This window comes from Microchirus variegatus, assembly GCF_963457635.1.
Source record: "Microchirus variegatus genome assembly, chromosome: 4".
NCBI lineage: Eukaryota > Metazoa > Chordata > Actinopteri > Pleuronectiformes > Soleidae > Microchirus > Microchirus variegatus.
Genome location: NC_139805.1, coordinates 32,870,798 through 32,893,028, shown reverse-complemented (window position 1 = coordinate 32,893,028; position 22,231 = coordinate 32,870,798).

Here is a 22,231-nt window from a genome sequence, read left to right as displayed (position 1 = left end):
CAGCTTTTGTCACCTGTTGCTGAACAAATAAATACATACAAAAAGCTTTGTATCTGAAAATTTCCCATGATCCTCTGCACAGTCCCTGCTCTTGACGGCGCTGTTCTTCTTCTACAGTCCGGCCCTGAATGTGGCGACCGTGGAGGAGAATCTGACCTTTTTCGACTTCCTGTCTTGCCCGAAAGCGAGCGAATCACTTCTCTGTGCGACGCGTGGCCGGCGCCGTCTCCTGACCTCAGTCGGTGACTTCCTGTTTGATTTGTATCAGGGTGGGCGGCGGCGAGCGTCGGCCGTCTCGGCTCTCCCGCCGCAGGACGTATTCGCTGAACTGAGACGAGTCCACTCCGCTGCCACATGAGCCGGTGATCCAGAAGCCTCGGCGCTGTAACCGCTCCAACACCTGTGAGTCACACACACACACACAGTTTGACACGTTAAACCAGGGGTCTCAAACCCGCGGCCCGTGGGCCACATGAGGCCCCCCAGTCGATATCTTGTGGCCCTAACTTATTGTTTGTTTGTTTGTTTGTTTGTTAGCAACTAACTCGAAAAGTCAGTTGTATGAAATTTTCAGGAAATTTCCGCTATAACTATTTTTATCGCAATTTCGTGGGGGGGGCTGAGCTGCCTTGGCGGAGGTCTGCGCTCTCGGAGTGCTTTTCTAGTTTTTAAATTATAATTAAAACTGGCCCAAACAGTCCAAGGGTGAACAATGTTTGTATAGTAACATTTATCACAGTATTATTTTATGATTTAATGATCATTGATTTAATGTTTTGATTCTATTTTTGTTATTTTCAGATTAATTTTGCATCATAAATTGTGTTTTTTTTTGTGTGTGAACTATATATAAAAAAACACTTACAATATCATCCTAAATATGTTTTAAATGCAACATCATGATGGATTATCAAGATATTTTATTTTCTAATCACTAAAGTCCCAAACTTTTGGATTTTTTTCACTTGACGGCCCCCTCCTGACCAGACTAGAATTTCACGGATCTTTACGGAGTTTAAACGGATCTGAAAAACCGAAAATAAATAATAATATGTTGTCAAAAGCAGCTCATGGAGGCTTCAGAGCTCCTCGCGTGGATAAAAATGCTGATGCGATAAAAGGAAAAATCTTTACTGGCCTTGACTAGTCGCTGATAAGACAAAATTTTGGTTTCGGAGTAAAGTTTTAATAATAATGATTTGTGTCAGAAGCTGACATGTATTTATTGACATTTTCAGAGGCACAAAATGTCATCAAGACATTAATTTTAGCTTGAGTTATTGAACATTAAAATAAATCTACTGACAGTGACTCAATGTAAACTTCATAGTTCAGGCCTTGGAAGTTGATGTTTTTATGACTGACGATGCTTAGCACGCTCCTGGCTAACTCACTCTGACTAGCTAAAAACATTCGGAAAAGTGGATTTTAAGCAACTAAACAAAAGGCTAAACTAATAAAATATCTACCCGCTTAAGTCTTCTGATATCTTTAGAGTATGTTTGTGTCGCCGTTTCCGACTGAAAACAGGAGTTTGTACTCTGCACCAGTAGGAGTTGGGCGTGAGTGGCTAACGGAGCTACACAAACGTCACTTTCATTTGGTTTTGGAGCCCAAAAAAAAATGACACACCAAAGGGAGTCGATGCCAAATGAAGTCAATGTCAGTTTGAAAGTACGACCAAAAACTTCCACAACATATAATTAATCTGTCTGACATCTTGACTCCAGAGAGAATTCATGCTAGCTACGCCGGGCAGGACACGGCTGAGTGTTTTTCATAATTAAAACAAGTTCTCTCAAAGGGATAGTTAGGAATTTTGGACATAAGACCTATTTTCCAACTCAGCCGGTGTGATGGAGACGTTTGGAGACATTTTCAAGAAATTTCATTCAGTTCTACTAGTTCGCTGGTGCTATGGCTAGCGCAAGTCAATGGTACACGCTAGCATGGCATTAAAAACACTCATACCGACTCCACAGTGCACCCGAGGTTAATCAATTGTAACGGCAGACTATCGATGTACATATCTGTGTTGATAGAATAATATTTGAAACAAAACTAACCTCGCATCACATGAATTTTTGAGGGACTACTTTCTCAGCAGCAGCGGAATCAGTCCGCCGCTGCCGGAAGTTGACATAAATCCTTCAAATTGCAAGGTTGGTTTTATTTCAAACATTCTATCTATCTGATACCATTGACTTGCGCTAGCCATAGCACCAGCGAACTCGGCAACTAGAAGAACTGAATGAAATTTCTTGAAAACTTCTCCAGACGTCTCCATCACACTGGCTGAGTTGGAAAAAAGGTCTTATGTCCAAAATTCCGAACTATGCCTTTAAACAAAAAAAAAGGTTTGTGGGCAATATAAGACATTTGAGAACATCATCGTTTCCAGTTTTGGGAAACACTGATCAACACTGTTGAGTTGAAAATAAAACCGTACGTTCGTACCTGCACAGAGTTGAGGTGACAGTAGCCGTTGAGCGGAAAGCAGATGACGTGTGTGGACTCGCGATTGCAGCCGCCGTCGCTGCCGCCGCCGAGCGACTTGGCCAAGACGTCTCGGACCTCGGGGAAGACCTCCTCGACGACGGAGCGGTGGGCGCTCACGCTGATCCTCTCCCCGAGCTCCGGCACCACCCGAACCACGACGCACTCGCACTCTCGGCACGCGCGCTCGCTGTCGCGTTCGGCTCGCCAGCGCTCGAGCTCGGCCTGAAGAGGAGCCAGCTGGAAGAAATTGGCCTCTTCATACAGCAGGGAGTATTCCTGCAAATACACACAACACACGTAAGTTTTGACACCAAACTTCATTACCGAGATACTTCTTCTTTTGGGCTCGCCACTGTAGATCATCTGCCTATCTTTCAGGGTGTACCCCACCTATCACCCTATCAGCAGACATTGGCACAGCACCCCCTCATTTGGAGGATAAAGTGGTAGAAGATGGACGGCCCTTTCTTCGGACTTCCCTCCGAAGCGGGGTCGTACCTGTGTTCCCTGGGTCCTATGTTCACCGATTGGGGAGCATCGGACATTTTTTTTAAAAAAAGGGTCCGATGTTCCCCACTTTGTGGAAGCCTGGGTGTGGAGCTCCAGGGTAAAGGGTTAGGGTAAGTGTAAGGGGTAGGGTCCTATGTTCCCCGGGTCCTTTTGGGTGAACAGCGGGGAACATAGAACCCTTTTTTAGAGAAAGGGTCCTATGTTCCCCGGTCTCATACAAAGCGGGGAACATGGGACCCTTTGGGTGAACAGCGGGGAACATAGGACCCTTTTTTAGAGAAAGGGTCCTATGTTCCCCGGTCACATACAAAGCGGGGAACCTAGGACCGGGGAACATAGATACGTTCCCCTCCGAAGCTATGCCTCCAGAGCACGGGACCGCGCGAACAAACGCAGATTCACAAGTGCTGCGCAGCGTCGTTAACTTTCACTACTTCGGTGACGCTAAGTTTTTTGGATACTTGGTCAAATGACAACGTGATGATGAAAAACATTGAATACTTTCATCAAAAAAGTTCAAAAAGACTACCGTTCACTGCTAACGGAGGGGATCATCCCTATGTTCCCTGCTTTCCCCCAAAAGGGATCTTCCGTTTCTCAGTTATTACGGAGATTTTCAGGTCTCTACCTCGCATTACGGTTACTGTTATGGTGATGGGTAGGGTTAGGGAAAGGGACAGGGTTAGGGTTTTCGTAGCTTTAAAATACAAATCTTTCATGGAAATTATGGTGGAAATAATAATCCCTATATATTATTGGACCCAGGGAACATAGGTGCGCTCCTCTAACGGAGCATCTCGTTGGATTTAGCAAGCTAGCATAAGCGCTGGCATTGTCTTCTGAGCAATCTAGTAAAATAAATTTCAAAACCCTACTTTTAAGTTATGTGTTCTTTGTAATAGTCATAGTTCGAGTACGTTTTAGCTGTAGTGCGCATTTTTAATATCGGACCTTCATCCGTCTCACTTTACTCGCACTGTGTGCTTCTTCTGCTTCACCTTCAGAGTCAGGCTGAAGCGCTCTCGTTAAGCTTCAATAACCCACAGGTGAAGTCACAGAGACGCTGCAGTAACGACATGGTTGCACCTGCATGGAACTCGAGACACACACTCACTTTGAAGTCATCCGGGACGAGGAGCTTTGACGTGCGCAGGAAATTCAGTACGTAGCGGAACATATGGCCGTCTCGATCGATGAAGTAGTGCTGCTTCAGGCTGTCGAGCACAATGGGTTCACTTCCGTCAAACAGGCGACCGATTCTGCAGGAAGACAATTCAGACAAAAGGTCAGACAATGGTGTTCAAGAGGCTGTTGTGCAATTTCCAGTCTCATCTTGAGGCATTTGTTGTAGTTATAAAGTTTCTGCAAAACAAAAAGTATCTCGGAATGACTTGAAATTTACCATCATAATAGTGGGCATCGCCCTGAACAAGGATCCGTCCAAAATATTTGCAAACATCTTAAGGAATAATTTTCATGAAGTTTTGAAATTCAGGAAATGATCCATTTGCCCTGATGCACTTTGACAGTGAGCTGACTTTCTTCTCGAAAACAAAAAGTATCTCGGAATGACTTGAAATTTACCATCATAATAGTCGGCATCACCCTGAACAAGGATCCCCTGAAAATATTTGCAAACCTCTAAAGGAATAATTTTAATGATTTTTTGAAATTCAGGAAATTATCCATTTGCCCTGATGCACTTTGACAGTGAGCTGATTTTCTTCTCAAAAACAAAAAGTATCTCGGAATGACTTGAAATTTACCATCATATTAGTCGGGGTCCCCCTGAACAATGATCCCTTGAAAATATTTGCAAACATCTTAAGGATAATTTTCATGAATTTTTGAAATTCAGGAAATGATCCATTTGCCCTGATGCACTTTGACATCGAGCTGACTTTCTTCTCAAAACCATTAGGCACATTTGCTTTGTGCCAAAATGATGTCATAATGCATCACATTTCTTTATCTGCTAGTCTTATTTCAGTCTCACATCAAGTTCCTCTCGTTACCGTCACCTGTGTTTAATCAGCTTCACTACCAGTTCCACCTGTTGCTCATTACACCCCCAGTATTTAGTCTCCACTCACCCTTCACTTCCTCCCAGACTCTTATCTGCAATATGAAAGCTTTCAAACATCCTCCTCCTCCACGTTTCCTCTGTGAATTTTGATATGTAGATTTTAGATTTTCTGCCTCAAGCCCATGTGAATATGCTCTTTACTCCATTTCCACAAAAGAATCAGTCCATTATTTTTTTTTACCAGTATACACAGTCCAGTCACTCTGGAACATGCTATGCTATGTATTTCAAGATGAATGTGATTCCATTGATCGGTGTATTTACACATTAAAAAGTCAACAAAACTGAACAAATAAGTTCCATTTTAAGTTTGACAATGGAGTGGAAAGATGAAATAAGAACAGTGGAGAAGAACTATATTTACAAGAGTGTAAATAAATCATTTACTGAAAGCCAGCTGTGTGTGTGTCTCACCTCGACTCGGGGAACTTGGTGAGCGTGGCCAGGCTGCTCGTGTACATGTGTCCTCCTACGTCGATGTGGACAGGTGCGTTTGTTTTGGTGAGTTGGGCAGGTGTGGGGATTCCAGCTGAGTTCAGAGGGGACACGGAGACGCCCTGCTGACTTGACATGTTGTTGCTGCTGCCCCCTACAGGACTGACCTGGAAAACAAAACAAACACACACATATATATGACGTGATCAATTTGGGGGTGTGGATCCTCTGAAGTGCGGATTCGCCGTCCGGGTGTTGTCAAAACGCGTCACTCGTGTCAGTGGTTCTCAAATTAGGGTAGGTGGCCTAGGTAGCTAGGCCTCCTCTTCAAAGGCTAACTCTGCCAAATGCCTGATTTTAAGAAAATGCCAAGAAAGTGGGCCGAGAGCTGAGGATGGAGTTAGAGCAGTGCAGGGGTCGTGGTCTGGTCGTGAAATCTAACTTGTATGGTCAGCTAGAATAGTGGTTCTCAAATTAGGGTTCAGGGACCCCTCGCGGTCCATGGCATACTACGTGGGTGGCTGTCCAAATTCAGCCATTATTAAAGGGTAACTGGACCTCCATTTCTAAGACTTCCATCCAATGCCTGATTTAAATATTTAAAAATAATTTAAAAATGCCAAGAAAGTGGGCTGAGAGCTGAAGAGGTGGATAGAGGGGGAGTGGGCGGTAGTGCACGCATTCGAGGGTGCAGTCACACTTTGAACTATGGAGGGTGGCATGTAACCTCTCCCTTCAGAGGATCTAGACCCTCAATAGTCTGGATCCTCTGAAGTGCGCACGGCTAAAGTATGTGAACTGTTGCTAGTTGCTTAACTAACTAGCCACTAATCTGCAACCATCGTCTACCGCTTTATCCTCCACAAGAGGGAGTCGCGGAGGGGGTGCTGTGCTGTGCCAATCTCAGCTGACATCGGGCGATAGGCGGGGTCACACCCCAGAGAGTTCGCCAGTCCAATGTCAAAATCAACCAAAATAATTAATTTTTAAAAAATGATTTCTCTGTTACACGGAGCAAAGAAACCAGAAAATATTAACATTTAAGAAGCTGAAAACCCTTAAAACACTTGATTAATTTAGATGACTCGTTAAAGGCCTACATGAACTCCCTCAGCGCAGTCTGTCAGGCACACGAGTCTATCTCGCTGTAGCCTGTGGTGTCCTGTGAACTTGACTTTGGCCCGACTGAGTGAAGTTTGTTTCCCAGTTTTAGTGCTGACGCAGCCTGGAGACTGTCAGACGGTGCCAGAGGCCTGACGGGGTAGTGTAGCTCAGAAATACAAGGACAACCTGCCAGGCTCATAGAAATGACTCTGCCCTGTCAGAACTACAGCGATTTCTCCTCCTCCTCGCGCCGCCTTGTCGAGTCGACTTGACGATGCCAAGTACCTGACAACAGAGGAGCAGGAGGCTCAAAAAGAAGCTCGGTGAAGAGCCTGGGAGAAAGAGCAGAGGTCCCTGTGGTCTCTTTCAGTTCTGTTGTTCTGGATCTCAGGTCTGATCTTAACATTAGTTTTTCTTTTTCTTTAGCTCCAAACTTCTCTGACCTGATCTCTGTTTTTTGCCCACGCAGCACAACCACACATTAGCTATCTGTATGTGGTATCGCGTACTAGAGCTGAAACGATCCATCCATTAATAATCGATTACTGAAATAATCGTCAACTACTTTGATAATCAAATCGGTTTGAAGCTTTTTGCATCATTTAAACAAGATTTAATTTTTGTTTCTTTGCTCCGCGTAACAAAGAAATCATTAAAACCGAATCCTTTTTGGTTTGTGGACAAAACAAGACATTGGAGAACATCGTCATTTCCAGGTTTGACAAACACTGACCAAACGATTCATCGATTAATTGAGAAAATAAACAAACACTTGTATCTGCCTGATGATTGTAAGGTCAACAAGAGCATTGGTTCACGGTTTATGAAAAATGTGCAAATTCATCCATTACTAAAGGGTAGCTAGGCCTCCTCTTCAAAGACTAACTCTGCCAAATGCCTGATTTTAAGAAAATGCCAAGAAAGTGGGCCGAGAGCTGAGGGAGGTAGGGAGTTAGAGCAGTACAGGGGTCGTGGTCTGGTCGTGAAATCTTACTTTTATGATCAGCTAGAATAGTGGTTCTCAAAAGAGGGTTCAGGGACCCCTAACGGTCCATGGCACACTATGTGGGGGTCTGTAGAAAAACCGTCCAACTTCATCCATTCAAATGATCAATTTGATCATTTAATTTTCAATTTCCCAACTTTTAAATGCCCATAACGGTATCTAACAGCCATTACCAACCACTAACTACATCTATTTTCAAATGTTATTTGCTTAAATGTCCCCTCAAGGTTTAGGCTACCCCTGAGCAAGGCACCTAATGCTCATTGTTGACTGGACATTCATTGTTGCTGTTCTTCTAGAAAAAAAAATCTCTGCCAAATCAAAATATTATTAATAATTCATATTTTCTGCAGTGTTATATCTACATCGTGCCAGCACAGTATATGTATAGATGCATATTTTAGATGACAAAATATGACAACATTTTTATTTATTGCCTCAATCTCTTAATAAGAGGTGTTTTTTTTGACAGGGAGCCACTGCAGAGGGCCTGAAGAGCCACATGTGGTCCGAGAGCCACAGGTTGCAGACTGCTGTCATATTGTTTTCTTCCTTGTCTGAGCCCATTTGTGGAAATCTGTATTTGTTTTTACTTTCCCAATAATTTCACTGTGTCATATTTTATATAACTCACCATTACAAATGGAAAAAAGTGGACATTGTTTTTAAATTCTGTGACTGCAGCTCGCTCTTGGACGTGGCCCGCGGCGGATTTTACGCACGAGTTGTTGGCGGCTGGTAGCCGTGTTACCTGTGTGTTCACGGCGCCCGGGAATCGAACCGCAGCCTGTGTGCGAACACGGACCTCCGTGGATCTCACAAGAGCTGACGCGCTCTCCTTCTGCTCCGCGGGCGAGTCCGCGCGTGTCCCGGGGCGCACGCACAGCCGCTTGGCACGCGGAGCCTCGTCCTGCTCCTCCTCGCCCTGAGCGCAGACTCTCCGCGCTGCCGCTGCCGCCTGTGCGCGCTCCGCCGTCACCGCTGTCGTCAGCTGCGGCTTCACGTCCACGGAGTTTGTCACGCGGCGGGGATAGGGCGCGAGCAGCGTTTCCGAGGCAACGTAGAGCGTCGTTGTCGACCTGGAGCCCGCAGCGCCCACGATGCTGTTGAGCGTCGCTATGGAGACGGCGCCGATGCAGTGGTTGGTGTAGGTCTTGGAGAGCTTGGCGGCGCGCGACAGCATCTGCATCCTCGTGCCCAACAGGTTCTTACCGATGGCTTTGTTCTCGAACCACGTCACGTCGCTCGCGCAGCAGTGGTCCCGCGGCCGCTGGAAGAACGCGCGGCACAGCGGGTTCCGTTTGGACACGTAGCGGACGAAGCTGGCGTACGGACACTGCTCCGTGGCGGTCTCGTACATGCGCGGCAACGTGTCCTCGTCCGAGTCCGGCCGCTTCTTGGTCCAGGCGGCGGAGCGGGACTTGTGATACGGACCCAGAGCTTTGAAATACACGAACTTTCTGCCGTCCTCGTCCACGGCCAGACCGAAGGAGTCCTCCTCCAGCTCCCGCTGGTTCTCTCTGCCGCGGGTGCAGAAATACATGCAGGTCTCGAACCAGACTTTGTTGAGGAGTCCGAACGGCGTGTCGGTGTTGAACACCGAGGACTCGTAGAGTCTCCGCAGGTCCGAGCGCGTGATGGCTTGTTTCTGCACCACAGGACCCGCGCCCTGCTCCTCCAGCCTGCGGATGACCGCGGCCAGGGTCAGGTTGGCGCTGCGCAGCTCCGGGTCCTTGGTGAGGTCCAAGGTGCGACTGTAGGGGGGTTCGTTCAGGTACCGGTTGAGCGAGCTCCGGATGCTGATGAGGGACGACTTGCTGTACAGCTGTCCACTTTTGGAGCGCGCCTCCGCGTAAAAGGAGCGCAGCAGCGCGCACAGCGCCTCCTTGTCCAGAGTTTCAAAGTCTGGACTTCGGTCCTTCTCGCTCAGGAACTCCCTGAAGATGCGCACCGCATAGCGCGTGGCCAGGCGCGTGTTCTCGCTCAGCCTGCTCCGGTCTGACCGCTGCAGGTCTCCGTCCAGGTGAGACTCCGGGTTGGAGCCAGTGAAGGAGTCCGCCTCCTCTTCTTCTTCTTCTTCTTCCTCCTCCTCCTCCTCTTCCTCCCCGCGGTCCATACGCCGCATAACGACCGCAGCGGAACCGCTGGAGTCCAGCACTGTTGTCCCTGACTCCCACTCCAGCTCCACAGCATCTCCCTCTGACTCCTCTTCCTCCCCGGTGATCTGGACCTCCTGGATCTCCTCCTCCTCCTCCTCCTCTTCCTCCTCCTCCTCCTCCTCCTCCCTGCTCCTCTCGGGGCAGCTCATCTGCTCCTGCTCCGCGTCTCCTCCGCTGGCAGGCATTCTCGCCATATTGCGGTCGGTGAAGCAGTCCTCCGGCAGCGCGCATGCGCTATATTGGACCGCAGCGCTGAAAGCCTTTTGTGTTTTAAGTGACCTTCAGCCGTGCACGCGCTTTTTAAAAGTGCACACACACAGAAAGAGAGAGAGAGCGAGAGACAGAGAGACAGAGAGCGCGAGGCGGGAGGGTAAATTTGGAAACGCGCGCGCGCCCGACGCGTGAGGCTGCAGTATTGGACTCGAATATGGGACCAGTGACGTGGTGGTGAACAGAAGGACTGCAGGACTGTGACCTCCACAACAACAACAACAAACACACAAACAAACAACAACATTTAAAACACAACACACACATCCTAGTCATGTATTTACATATTTGTCTGTGTGTCTGCGTACGTGCGTATGCGCATACATTAAAAACAACCACATATAGAATAAAGTGCTGTGCACAAAAGACACAATAAAATAAAACGCACGCGAGGCAGATAACGTAGATCTAAAACGCACAAAAAACACACACGAAAAAAAGTGATTCCCAAAGACTGGGCCGCGGCCCACAAATGGGTCACAGGTGATTCTTTTTTGGTCCCCACCAAAATGTGCAGAATTTCCCCCAAACGTTTTTGATAAGAGGAAGTTGTAATAAACATTTCTCGGAACTGATTCGGTTACAAATTCAAACTAATAATTTACAGATGAATAAATTATGAAAGTAATTGTTAGTTGCAGCTCTCTACTAGATATAAGCAAATCATATGAGGTCAGATTTGTTAAATCGTCTGTCGGGCCCAGATAGTGACGCCGACGGGCCACTTTTGGCCCGAGAGCCACTGATTGCTGACCACTGTTCTTTCGTGGATGTCTTTTAGTAAATAGAAATATAAACACAGTGACACCACCACATTGGATCCAGAATAATATCCACCATCGTCTCACCTTCAAACACTACACTGATGTAGTTATTCACATGCAGGCGTTTTTGGTCCCTGAGCTCACTTCTGTTGCTGGAAGATAATAACATTGATCCTCATTGTCAAAGACGCCCCCCCCCCCCCCCCCCCCGTTCTGATGATGTGCAGCTATATTAGCACCTTCTTAATTTAGTATCCCATCATGCTTTGTGTCCGCTCGCAGCTAAAAGGCACGGGTTCGTCCCGTGGGTGAACGTGACCTTGATGCGCCGTCTGTCTGCGCCTCGTGTGCTGCTGCTGCTGTTTGGACCAGATCACATACTCATGTTTATGCTATTATATCTGCTGCTGCTGCTGATAGTGATGTTGTTGTTGTTATTATTATTATCGGGGCCCAAGTCACGAATGGCAGGGGCCAAAATTGCCCCAGGTCCCCTCTTAGGTGAAAACAGAGGCACAATTGAGTTCCACCCAATTTCCCGAAACTTGGTGGGAAGATGTAATAGATCAAGACGAACAAATAAGTCAACCGTAATCATGGCCTCAACTCAACAGGAAGTCGGCCATTTGTAATTTTGCGTTTTGCACCCTACGTGAATGAGCAAACTGAGCTGAACGCGTTTGTCGTACCGATATAAAAAAAAAACTGGACAATTTGTACTTAATGCATCAAAAATGAAAAAGACGAACCAAGACGAACAACAAATTCAACCGTAACTATGGCCTCAACTCAACAGGAAGTCTGCAATTTTGAATTTTGGCGTCCTTTTTGGCATTTAGCACCCTACGTGAATGAGCAAACTTGTTCCGAGCGTATTTGTCATACCGACATAAAAAAAAAACTAGACAATTTGGAAAAGTAGTTGAAAAGGTTTTGCGGATTCAAAACAATGTGGCCGTGGCAACCCTTAGCATTTAGGTGAACTTCAACCATTCGCTACGAAACAGGAAGTGCCCTATGACTTCGGCATTCTTTGGGTTCCACCAAATTTCCCCGAAACTTGGTGGGATGATGTTATAGACCAAGACGAACAAAAAAGTCAACCGTAACCGTGTCCTCAACTCAACAGGAAGTAGGCAATTTTGAATTTTGGCGTCTTTTTTGGCGTTTTGCGCCCTACGTGAATGAGCAAACTGAGCTGAGCGTGTTTGTCATACTGAGATAAAAAAAAAAAGAACCTAGACAATTTGTATGAGACACGTCAAAGGTGAAAAGTTGTTGAAAAGGTTTTGCGGATTCAAAACAACGCGGCCGTGGCAACCCTCAGCATTTAGGCTAATTTCAACCATTCGCCACGAAACAGGAAGTGCTCTATGACTTCGGCATTCGTTGGGTTCCACCAAATTTCCCGAAACTTGGTTCGAAGATGTTATCGACCAAGACGAACAAAAAAGCCAACCGTAACCATGGGCTCAATTCAACCATGTGTGAGAAGCGAAGGCAGTTTTAGTGTTTTATTGCTTTAAATGTATTTATTTTTATTTATAAAATTTTTAAATGCTGCTTTTATGGTTTACACTGTTTCATATCCCGTCTGTTTTATGTATTTATGCCATGGACAGCACTCTGTTTGTGTCTACTCAAGATGGAACCACCAAGTGAAAATGTGATTACGAACCTTGGACTGTGGAGGGCAGCATTGCACCTCTTAGTGCAGCCTGCCAGAATTAATTGGATGAAGAAGAATTTATTCCAAAAGAGATACTGCAATCAAAATTAAGAATATTGGAGAGTTTTACACAATGTAAGCAGAATCTGCAGGCTGTAAATAACACACTGGCTACATTTCAAGTTGTTTCCTTCAGTCATTTCATGTCTTAAAGGTACAATATGTAGTATTTATGGGTTTATATAACCCAAAATCCACTTTTTTATACATATTATGTGCTCCTGCATTGTCTAGTCGCTGTATAATAGTTTTTGTTTCATTTTCGTAGTGTTTCAAAAAGTCATGTAAAATAACATGACCGCGGACCGCGGTTGCATAGCCACTGTTAGCAGCGAGACGCCATGTTTCTACCGGAGCCTGTAAGGACAAACGCGAGAGAACAAAACAAGCGTCTCTTTACTTGTAGCGGAAGTTCCGCCTCCACTCTCTCCGCTTCATCTGCTACGGCCGCGGTAGCTCGCCCTCTCCCTCGCCTCCCGAACCTCATCTGCTGACACGGAGAAAGACGACAAGGACGACATTTGACCAGCTGCGGATACCATAGCGCTCAGGGAAGGGAGGGGGTGAGCAGAGCAGCAGGTCTATGTTGTAAATTTCAGCCTCTCCTCCAGATGGCACTATAAACTACTTATTTCCCCTTTAATATAAGAATTCTGTTATTTTTTAATTCTAAGAAATCACACGACGCGATCAGGTCTGTGCAGCTGATGAAATGAATCCTCGCTCGAGTCAGAGCAGCACAGCTGCAATAATTAGCATGAGCCCGGAGACGTGTCTTGACCCACTACCGCCCTGCGGAGCCTTATCAACCTCGCTATCAATCAATACATTAATCAAAGTAGATTATCAGTCACATGAAATCATAATATAGGAGCTGAGCTACTGGACTCCAGGGAGTGGAAAAACAATCATTCCTCTCTTGCTTCAGGACATAGAGACGGTGATTCTGTTCTTGAACTGGACTCGTTCAGCAACGCTCACGTGAAACCATCATTTACCTGTCCTCGTCATTCACCTGTCCTCATCATTCCACCTGTCTTCATCATTCACCTGTCCTCATCATTCACCTGCCCTTGTCAATCACCTGTCCGACCTCATCATTCACCTGTTCTCATCATTCACCTTTCTGTCCTCATCATTCACCTGTTCTCGTCATTCACCTGTCCTGGTCATTCACCTGTCATCATTCACTTGTCCTCATCATTCACCTGTCCTCATCATTCACCTGTCCTCGTCATTCACCTGTCTTCATCATTCACCTGTTCTCATCATTCATTCACCTGTCTTCATCATTCACCTGTCTTCATCATTCACCTGTCCTCATCACTCACCTGTCGTCATTCACCTGTCCTCGTCATTCACCTGTCCTCATCATTCATTCACCTGTCCTCATCACTCACCTGTCGTCATTCACCTGTCCTCGTCATTCATTTGTCCTCATCATTCATTCACCTGTCCTCATCACTCACCTGTCATCATTCACCTGTCCTCGTCATTCACCTGTCGTCATTCACCTGTCCTCATCACTCACCTTTCATCATTCACCTGTCCTCATCATGCACCTGTCCTCATCATTCACCTGTTCTCATCATTCACCTGTCCCCATCATTCACCTATCATCATTCACCTGTCCTCATCATTCATTCACCTGTCCTCATCATTCACCTTTCCCTATTCACCTGTCCCCATCATTCACCTGTCCTCATCATTCATTCACATGTCTTCATCACTCACCTGTCCCTCATAATTCACTTGTCCATATCATTCACCTGTGCTCGTCATTCACCTGTCCTTTTCATTCATTCACCTGTCTTCATTATTCACGTCTTCATCATTCACCTGTCTTCATCACTCACCTGTCCCCATCATTCACCTGTCATCATTTACCTGTCCTCATCATTCACCTGTCTTCATCATTCACCTGTCCTCATAATTCACCTGTCCATATATTCACCTGTCCATATCATTCACCTGTTCTCGTCATTCATCTGTCCTCATCATTCATTCACCTGTCCTCATTCACCTGTCCCCATCATTCAACTGCCCCCATCATTCACCTGTCTTCATTCACTGCCAAAGTTTCCGGTGCATGAATTTATTTAATTTTGAAATTCAGTAATGGAGTTCACACAAAAAAACTACTACTCGGTCACAGTAAATGTAATTCATTACTTTCCACCTCTGGTAGTCACATCATCAACAAATGCTTCATGTTTAGCAGTTTAGCAGTTTAATCTGGTGATAATCTGGTGCACGTGTGAGTGAAACACAAATGCGACTTTTCCGCGTCGTGAGTCGCTCTCTTCGGTCGCTCTTCGCTCTCCTGTGATGTTTCCCAACAGCGTTCGTCTCGTGTAGACGGAGCTAAATCAGCCGCAGCCTCTCTGAGTCCTGCTGTGTCTGTGCTGTGTGTTTCCGCTGGAGGGCAAGTCACCAGGAAGCCGGAGACACTTCACAGGCCAACGGCGCCCCCTCATTTTTAATCCTCGTGAGCTGAGCCTGAGCCTCAGCCCTTGCTATAACCAATTAGCAATTAGCCTGTTTTTTTCCCCTTCTTTTTCTGTACACAGGGACCTTTACTGTGCTGTGTGATCTGGGCCTGATTTGTATGCGTTTTGTGCAGACGCTGATAAGAGCACCTGGGGTACAAGTGCAGTTAAAAATTTAATTTTATGATAATTTGCATGGCAGTTCCGCCGCAGGGCGAAGGGAAATAACATGGCCCTTCTTCAAAAGGAGATCCTTGCACCAAGCAAACCCCCCCCAAAAAGAAATGTGTGGGACTGCGTTTTCTTCCTGTGTGTGTGTGGGCAGGTAATTTGCTCCCTGTCTAATCTGCACAGACAGGAGAGGCAGTTACACAAAGAATAGGCTCCAGTTTAGAGGCTGAAATGTCACAGTGAAGTGTCATAGCAGCACAGAAACTGCACAAACCCTGGATGTGTGCACACCAGGGGTCTCATACTCAAATGACCTGGGGGGGAGGGGGGGCACAGAGCGTCTGGTCTGGTCAGCAGAGGGCCAGTCATATGAGCTTAAAGTGATATCACAACATTCTGTTGTGAAGTATTATTTTTCCTGCTTAACTCCAAAGACTTTGTTGAAGAAGATTCTGGCACATTTGCTCAATGCAGTCGCTAAAGCGCTTGTGTTGGACTATAGTTGTCACGGTGATTTGGTGATGTGAATGTGTGTGTCGTCTGCATAGCTGTGGCAAACGAACAACAATCATGTCAAACTGACATAATTGTTGGAAATCACAGATCTGAGCAGGTCAAACTTGACCAGTGGAGTTCCCCAAGGCTCAATTCTGGGGCCGTTGTTGTTTAACATTTACATGCTAACACTAGTTCAGATTCTGAGGGAACCACACCTACATCCTCTGGGAGTCAATGGAGCAGTGGGTGGGGCTTGGACGCTGGCTGGGTCTGCATTTGAACTATTGTTCAAAAGTTTGGGCACTTTATTTTTCAATGAATATAACATTAAATGAATCAGAAATACACTCTATACACTGTTAACGTGGTAAACGACTATTTTAGCTGCAAACGCCTGGTTTTTGATGGAATATGTACATAGGTGTATTGAGGCCCATTTCCAGTGTTCTAGTGGTACATTGTGTTTGATAATGGCGTTAGAAGGCTATTGGATGATTAGAAAACCCTTGTAAAATGATGTTAGCACAGCTGAAAACAGTTTTGCTGGTTCTTTAAACCATTATTTCTAATCTTGTCAATATCTTGACTATATTTTCGATTCATTTTGTAACTCTTTTGATGAATAAAAGTCTGACTTCTAATGGAAAAAACAAAAAAATTATATAGGTGACCCCAAACTATTGAATGGTAGTATAATAGTGTTACAGTGTATATGTGTGTATATATACATATATATATATATGTATATATATACATGAGCAGCTATTTGTTTTACAGACTTCACTCACAAAATTCACACAGGACTGAGGCAGAAAAGGCTCAGCTTTTCCGCAACGTTGTCAATCAAAAAATGGCTCCGCCTTTCAGACAGTTCCTCCAATCGCCATGCAGAAGCTCAGCGTCAGAGCCCCACCCACTGCTCCACTGACTCCCAGAGAAGGGGTGTGGTTCCCCCAGAATCTGAGCTTGTGTTCGCATGTAAATGTTAAACAACAACGGCCCCAGAATTGAGCCTTGGGGAACTCCACTAGTAACATTTTACCTGCTCAGATCTGTGATTTCCAGTTGACACAAAGTAATCCCTGTCCAATAAAAATGATTCAATCCAGTGGATATAATCTTAAGCCTAACCCACAGAGAGTTGGTAAATATTTGACCCGATGTGGATGTGAATCGACGCCATGGCAACCGTAAATAGACGTGAACGCAGACAGCAATCATCGGACTCTAAATTGAACTTTTATCCTTATGTTTTATGTACATTTCAATATTTGATGTCGTATTTTGTATATTTTAAGTTTATTTTAATATTTTATTTTGTATTCAGTATATTTTAAGTGTATTCTATGAACATTTTGTGCTTATTTTATGTATATTATTATATTTTAAGTTCATTCTGTGTACATTTTAAGTTTATCTTATAGACATTTAAGTTATTTGTATGTATGTTATAAGTATTCATGTAATTTTTTTGCAGTCTATATGCTGAATGTTTGAATAGTTATAACCTTGTCAGATAACCAGATTTTTATTCTTTATTAATAAGAGTAAACCAGCAATTGATTGATTGATTGATTGATTGACTGATTGACTCTGAATTGATGTGTTCATCCACAGTCATGCAAACTGTGAAGATCTGAGAGAGCGTTTGCTTGACATGTCATCCTGTCCAGCAGGGGGCAATAGAGTTCCACCTGACGATCACACAGTTTGAGTGAAGTCTATCCTCTCACCCCCCCCCCCACACACACACACACACACTCTCTTTCTTTCAAATTCAGCAGAGGTAATTACAGTCTCTGTCTTTAAAAGAAAAATCTTTTCAACTATAATGCTGAGGCAATTATTTCTCTTTCTCTCACACATTCACCCTCTGTGTGTGTGTGTGTGTGTGTGTGTGTGTGTGTGTGTGTGTGTGTCTGTGTGTGTGTGTGTGTGTGTGTCTCTCACTCTCAGTCTTGACAGCCACACACACCGTCAGGGCTTTCTGTTCTCGTCCAGGATTGGATGATTGATTCTGACATTTCCACAGCCTGATCATTTCCCCCCCCTCTCCTGAATATGTGCAAAATGTCTTCTGGGTAATTTAGGGAGTCAGCTACACGTGTGTGTCTCACTGTGTGTGTGTGTGTGTGTGTGTGTGTGTGTGTGTGTGTGTGTGTATATCTACATCAGTGTTTCCCAACCCTGGTCCTCCGGGAACACAGCCGTGCCATGTTTTACATGTTGCCCTGCTTCAAAAACACCTGATTCAAATAAACCGTCAGCTATACAAATATCTGTGTTCGTCAAACCTGTTGGAATTCAACAGAGGTGGAAAGTAACGAAATAAATAAAATTTACTCAAGTTACTGTATTGAATACTTTTTTTTTGTGTAGTCTGTATTTTTTAGGTACAATTTAAAAACAGATTGTGTATTTTCAAGCTCAATTTTCAACTTTTGTCAACATTTGTTTTTCTCAAATGTTATAATTCAACTTTTGTCATTCTGTTTTCCCAAAAATTTTAACTTTTGTAAAAAAAAAAAAAATTAAAATTAGATCTTTCAAATTTTGTCTTAAAAAAACACAATAAATAAAATAAAAAATACATTTTTTTTTTTTCAAAAATGTAATGTTTCAACTTTTGTTTTTTTTAAAAAAAGAAAAAATCAAAATGAATGTTTAATCTGAATCAGGTGGTTTTTTTTTGTTTTTTGGAGCAGGGCAACATCTCAAACATGGCATGGCCACGTTCCCTGAGGACCAGGGTTGGGAAACACTGCTCTAGATATTTGTATGGGTGTATTATCTACACTCATAGAAATAAGGGTTCCAAAATGGTCCTTCTACAAGGGCTGAGGTTCTACCTGGAACCATTTGCTTCAGAAAAACCCTTTCTTGGTGGGTACCTTAAAGGGTTAAAAGGGTTATTGGTGGAACCCTCCAAAAGGGTTCCAGGTGGAAACTTTATCAAAGGGTTCTACCTGGAGCCAAAAAGGGTTCTCCTATGAGGACAAGCCTAAGAACCTTATATGGTTCTACTTAGTATGTTTATTTCTAAGAGTTTCCCAACCCTGGTCCTCAGGGAACGTGGCCATGCCATGTTTTAGATGTTGCTCTGCTCCAAAAAAAACCCTCCTGATTCAGATTAAACATTCATTTTGATTTAATTTATTTTCTTTTTTTTTAAAGACAAAATTTGAAAAATCTTGTGAAAAAGAATTGACAAAAGTTAACACAACATTTTTTGGAAATTTTTTTGACAAAAATTGAAATATAACAGTTGAAAAAAAATTGACAAAAGAAAGTTGAGCTTGATGATGAGCTTATTTTGGAGCAGGGCAACATGTAAAACATGGCACGGCTGTGTTCCCTGAGGACAAGGGTTGGGAAACACTGATCTAGATGTTTGTATGGGTGTATTATCTAGACTCATATAAATAAGGGTTCCAAAAGGGTTCTTCTACAAGGGCTGAGGTTCTACCTGGAACCATTTGCTTCAGAAAAACCCTTTCCTGAAGAAAGGGTTTTTCAAGGGTTCTTGGTAACACTAATGGTTCCAGTAAGAACCATTTTGATCCAGAGAACCCTTTAAAACCCATTTCCTGAATAAAGGCTTTTAACCCTTTAAGGTACTACTCAACCATTTGGTCAACCACACTTTAAGTCACTGTATCTCATTGAAAAATGCATCAAGTTGAACTCACTGACACTGAACAGACATCTCAACCGTTTGGTAGAGGCCTGTATCTGAAATAGTGTAGGGTCTAATTAAAAAAAAAAAATAATGCAAAGAAATCATTTTTCTTTTGCTTTTCTCTTGGTGCGTATACCTTAAAGCATGGGTGTCAAACTCTGGCCCGCGGGCCAAATTTGGCCCGCCGTGTAATTTCATTTGGCCCTTGAGGCAATATCAAATTAACATTAGAGCTGGCCCGCCGGTATTATTATACACTTATCTATGTGAACAACTTTTCTCCTCAATGAAGATGACGAAAACGTCTCACAGGATACGTCTGACTGATGAACACCTTCGTTCGATAATGAAGGTTGCCTCAGCTCAAAGCCTGAACCCCGACATTTATGAACTAGCATCCAAGAAAAGATGCCAGGTATCTGGCTTGGGCAGATCAGATTAGATCAGTGTGTCGCAAACTGAGCAGTAAAAAGGCCTGAATGGTTGATTTATTCATTGTTATTTTATTTTCAAATTTATTAGCTTGTGGAAAAAGTTAATGTTGATATTTACCTCAGAAGGCTGCAAATAGAAAAGAGGCATTCAATTTTTTATTTAAACTTTATTTAATATGCCATTGATGTTTTTTCGTTTATTTTTTGAAATTTGAATTTGCACTATTAAGTTATATAAGCGTTGCTTGTTGCATATTCAGTGTTAAAGCAAATCAGTGTAGCAAACTGAGCAATAATTAACATTTTATTCATGCACTTTCTCTTGCTACTTCAAGGCTTGAATGTTTGATTCATTCATTATTGTTATTTTATTTTCAAATTTATTATTAGCCTGTGGAAAAAGTTTATTTTGATATTTAACTCAGAAGGCTGCAAATAGAAAAGAGGCACTACATTTTTGTCCATCCATTATCTACCGCTTATCCTGTATTTAGGGGTGCATTCAATTTTTATTTAAATTTTATTTGATATGCCATTGATATTTTTTAATTATTATTATTATTATTTGAAACTCGATTTTGCATGTCACTATAAAGTTATATAAGCCTTGCTTGTTCAATATTCAATGCAAAACTTGTTTGGGTCCCTATTAAAAGGGTAATTTGTTCAACCTTGGCCGGCGGCTTTGTTCAGTTTTAAATTTTGGCCCACTCTGTATTTGAGTTTGACACCCCTGCCTTAAAGGGTTAAAAGGGTTATTGGTGGAACCCTCCAAAAGGGTTCCAGGTAGAACCTTTTGATAAAGGTTCCACCTGGAGCCAAAAAGGGTTCGCCTATGAGGACAAGCCTAAGAACCTTATATGGTTATAAGAGTTTCCCAACCCTGATCCTCAGGGAACGTGGCCATGCCATGTTTTAGATGTTGCCCTGCTCCAAAAAAAACACCTGATTCAGATAAAAGATTTAATTTATTTTCTTTTTTTTAAAGACAAAATTTGAAAAATATATATATATATTTTTTAAATTTGACAAAAGTTAACACAACATTTTTTGGAAAAAATTTGACAAAATTGAGATATAACATTTGAAAAAAAAAAAAAAAATTGACAAAAGAAAGTTGAGCTTGATGATGAGCTGACGGTTTATTTGAATCAGGTGTTTTTTGGAGCAGGGCAACATGTAAAACATGGCACGGCTGTATTCCCTGAGGACCAGGGTTGGGAAACACTGGTGTAGTTAACCTACGAGGGATTCTGCTCTCAATGTTCTCCGTCCATTGTTATCTGTCAATAAGGAATCAGGAAAACACACACACACACGCTTAATGTCCTCAGTCGAGTGTCCAAGCAGCGCTTAATAGAGTGGCTTTAAAATCACTTGACAATAAAAGTCACATTGACTGACAGAGTCCTTCTTATGTGTCAGTCCTTCTCGCTGTCACTCACACATTCACAGATGCTGCTGATGGAGCGACGACAGCCGTCACAGACGCTGCAGACTCAGTTCAGGGACAACGACAGACATTCGTTTCGTATAAAAATATCTGTGTTCGTCGAATCCTGTTGGAATTCAACAGAGGTGGAAAGCAACGAAATACATTTACTCAAGTTACTGTATTGAAAACTTTTTTTTGTGTATTTTGAAGGCGCCATATGTAAGAATGTGGCCAAAAACGGTTACTACATTCAAATTCAAAATACCGAGGTCTTTTAGGTTTCGTTTTCTGGCGTAACTGGCAACCCGTGGTTGCTCGGTAGCTGAGACTCTACTGACTGCAATGATTGGTAGACGTTGGTAGGTGGCGCCACATGCAAAAAACATGATTTCAAAACATAAACATGATTTGCAGTCTGCAAAATATTTTTTTTAATGCAAATATTTTGTGTGTACTGTTGTTGTTGGTGAGTTCAGTTTGTTTGTTGCACCTTTAAGTACAATTTAAAATCAGGATTTTGTATTTTACTTGAGTACGTATTGACTCAAGTATTGTTCTTAGTTACTTTATAAATCCTATCCGTTACTGAGTAAAAATAAAAATTCAGCACAATGAAGACCTACAGGGGGAAAATATACACGAAGGCGCGCAGAGGCGATTCTAGAGTCTGTAGGGGCCCTAAGCAAAAATTCCCAGGGGGCCCTTCCTTCCAACCAGTGTTCATCACCATTATGTTATAAATAATCTGACACCAACGAAAAATGTATGAGTTCAACATATAATTTTTTTTTCGAAATGAATGAAATAACATGGAAAAACCTTGTAATTAAATAGTATGTGAAAATATAAATGTAAAGAACAATAAAATACTGTAAATAGCTTAAAAAAAAAACTATATAAACTTAGTAAAAAAATACATTACACTGTAAAGAACCCACATTATAAAACAATATAAATATAAAG